This window comes from Mus caroli, chromosome 18, assembly GCF_900094665.2.
Source record: "Mus caroli chromosome 18, CAROLI_EIJ_v1.1, whole genome shotgun sequence".
Classification (NCBI taxonomy): Eukaryota; Metazoa; Chordata; class Mammalia; order Rodentia; family Muridae; genus Mus; species Mus caroli.
Window position 1 is genome coordinate 76,456,414 of NC_034587.1, and position 3,747 is coordinate 76,460,160.

Consider the following 3,747-nt stretch of genomic DNA (forward strand, 5'->3'; position numbering starts at 1 on the left):
GAGGGGAAGGGAGGGGAGAGGGGAGGGGAGGGAAGGGAAGGGAAGAGAAGGGAAGGGTGATGATACAAGCCCAATATGTTGTCACACACCATTAATCCCATCACTTACAGGTGTCAGAAGATCTCTGAGAGTTTGAGGCCAGCTTGGTCTATAGAGTGACAGACAGAACTATGTAAAAAGATCCTGTCTCAAAACAAACAAACAAACAAACAAAATAAAATAGAAGACTCCGACATCAACCCATGTAGCCAACTGCTGTTCAGTTCCTGCAGGGTTATCAGACATATAATCAGGACAAGCGCTCCTTCTTTGACAAGAGATACCATGTGTGGAAGACTGAGTCTACTTCCTTATTTCTTATGCTATTTCAAACATCAAAATGGATCAAAAATTTTTTCATGTAAGAACTAAAATTTCACAATGTTTATAAGAAAACAAGAAACATTTCAAGCCAGACAGTGGTAGTGTATGCCTATAGTCCAAGTACTCAGTAGGCAGAGGCAGAGGCAGGTGGATCTCTGTGAGTTCAAGGCCATCCTGGTTTAAAGAGTAAGTCCAGGACAGCCAGGACCACTCAGAGGCCCTGTATCAAACAAAATATAACAAAACAAAACAAAACACCCAAAACCCCAAAAAACCTCCACCACCAAAACAACAAAAAAACCCAAACAAAAAGGAAAAAAAAGAGAGACATTTTAAGATGCAGGTACAGGCGAGGATTTCTTTAAAGGGATTCCAATAGCCCAGGGAATAATTCAAGAAATGACAAAGCGGTAGAGGTGGGGTGTTGGAGACATGGCTCAGCGGTTAAGAGCACTGACTGTTCTTCTAGAGTCCCTGAGTTCAATTCCCAGCAACCACAGGGTAGCTTACAACCATCTGTAATGGGATCAGATATCCTCTTCTGCTATGTCTGAGGACAGCAGTGTACTCATATGCATAAAATAAATAAATACATCTTTTTTTAAAAAAAGAAATGACAAAGGGAATTGTGTAAAAATTGGAAGGGAACCAATGAGCAGAAGAAAAGACAGACCCCAGAGAGGGGTGGAAATTCCAATAGAAATTTAATGTCCCAAATATATAAATAACTAAACATATTTCAAAATCAAGTAACTCAACCATTAAAGGGCAAATGACCTGAATAGATTCTCCTCGAAAGAGTAAGGAGAAAAAGCAATAACAGGATCCAGCTATACCACTTCTGGTTATCCATCAAAAGGAAGCAAAGCTATCATGCAAAAGAGATGTTTACACATCTGGGTTTATTTTGGATACTCACGATAGCCAAGAGGGAATCAGCCCAGGTCCTAGGTATGTCTGTGCACACAATGGAATTTTATTTAGCCTTGAAGAAGAATGGAGCCTCTCATTTGCAGGAAGTGGGAGCTAGAGGCCAGCATGCTGAGCAAAAGAAACCAGACACACAAGGACAAATACAGTGTGCTTCCTCTCATACTTAGAACCCCAGAAATGTCGAAGGCCAGCCTCAAAACCACGGGGTAAAACCAAGGAGCATGGAGTTGGTAAAAAGTCACTCAGCAGACTTTGTCTGAGGGAGCAAAACTTAGTTCTCTGGGGCGAAGATAATCACACTCACACACACACACACTCTCTCTCTCTCTCTCTCTCTCACACACACACACACACACACACACAGTGGATGAAGCAAGTTCCAACAACTTCACACATACATACATACACACACACACACACACACACACACACACAGACTTATATAACTTATATACACATTCACATATACATTCACATATACATTCGCATTCACACATTTTTGGTGGGGGGAGTAAACTCTGAAGACCGGGCTCCAATCACGTATTTTTTTTCCCTTAGCCCTTTTATACCCTCTAAGGCAAAGTTTTCCATGTAAGAAGAAAACCACCTCATAGCCACAAGTTACATAGTCTTTAAAAACAATCACACCAAAACACAGTCTTCAGAAACAGATTAAAATCATTACACAAAAGGAAATTACAACAGGGTTATTGATTTCATATTCTTCTTTTGAAGTTTACACCTAACTTTACATTCCTTGTCTATCTTTCTCTCCACAAGTTCATTGTAACCCCGAAGCAATAATTCTCTTGTTGTAAAAAGCCAAGTTGGTAGTAGCCAGTTTTTCCCTATGCTCATCTGACAACAATCTGTATTTGCTAAGGAACAGGTCATCAATCTTATGTCTTATTCATGAAGTTTTGATCAGCTAACCTGACTGATCACCCATCTTCTGTCCTTACATTCATAATGGAATCGCCTTCTCTTTCTTCAGGACCTGCCTTTTCATGGTGCACACCAAAACCTATGACCACATCCCTAGATCACAAGATCAAGGAACTTGGGCCCAACCTCGAGCGACTGTTTCCTTTGATCATTTACTTGACCCAAGCCTATTTTTCTTGCTGGTACAATTATGTGCTTGTAACACATGAAAGTTGACTGTATTCCTTTTCTAACCTGTGAAGCCCTAAGTATCCCATGAGGAAGGATACATTCTATTCTTGATTCTAACTTCAAACTTTCTATCAATTACCCTAACTTCCCCCAAACTTTTAGAATCACACTAGCTTTCTAAAACTACATAAATCAAATCAGGAATTCCATAAAATCATTAATACATCTAAACAGTATTATTTCAAGAACATTGATTTTCATGTTGATCTGCAGGAAACTTGCCCAACAGAGTAGGCTATCACTCAGGGTATAATCATACCAGGTTATAGGCACTGAGGGTCTCCCCATGCTCAATCACGCCATGCCACATAGATGAGGGGTATAGTAACAACAAACACGAGAAGGAACATCAGAAGCAAGAAGTGATCCTGGGACAAAGGCCTTGGGGTCGCGCCTCTCCAGGATACACCCATTGCAGCTGAGCGACATGGAAGGCCGTCTCCAGGAAGCTCACCTGCCCCCTACAGCTCTTCCTGCATGGTGTCTGCTACAGAAAAAATGGCTTGTGAGTATGAGGGACTGAGAAGGGCTGGAAAAGAGGAGAGGCAGGGTCACTGTTCTCTACATAAATCATGGAAATGTTATGGATCCATTTGTATCATGCATATTAATAAAAAAGGAAACCTCCTAGCTTGCTTGTGACTCAACAAATATGATTCTGTTGGATATCGGTGGGGATTAATAAATGACCTTGCAAATGTACATTAAATATTAAAGAACATTTAAGTGCACTGTAGAGAGACAGAAACCAAACACCATTTCTCCAGGGTGAAGACAGATGATCTCAAGAAAATAGTCTTCAAGACTGAAGTTCCTGTATGCAAGCAAAGATGCAAACCACTGCCCAGGATAACAAGGAGTTAATTCTATTTTTTTTCCAAGTTCTTTGTCAGACTTATTAAGGCCATTGTCTTAAAGACAGGAATTTTTCAGTTTCTGGTGTTTAGTTGTTGCCCTAATTTTTAGTCTTGTATTTATCTATTTATCAAGATTACATATCAATAAAGACATAATAAAATATCTGAAAGCTTTAGCCTTATACATTTAAACATTTGTAAAAGCTGTTTTTTCCTTATAATGCATTCAATTATTTTTTTATGGGATATTTTCTTTATTTACATTTCAAATGTTATCCCCTTTCCCGTTTTCCCCCCTCCCAGAAACCCCCATTCCATCCCTCCTTCCCCTGCTTCTATGAGGGTGTTCCTCCACCCACCTTCCACTCCCACCTCCGCACCCTTTTTTTTTTTTTTTTTTTTTTTTTTTTTGGTTTTT

General features: G+C 39.8%; 1 protein-coding gene across 1 annotated transcript in view; it reads right to left on the reverse strand.

The window, feature by feature from the left end:
* Window positions 1-2,985, reverse strand: part of Hsbp1l1 (heat shock factor binding protein 1 like 1) — an 18,544-nt gene extending 15,559 nt beyond the window's left edge. Inside the window, exon 1 of the mRNA XM_021151093.1 lies at window positions 2,927-2,985. The gene's annotated coding sequence lies outside the window, so the exon portion shown is untranslated. The remainder of the gene's footprint in view (window positions 1-2,926) is intronic.
* Window positions 2,986-3,747: the final 762 nt, after the last annotated feature.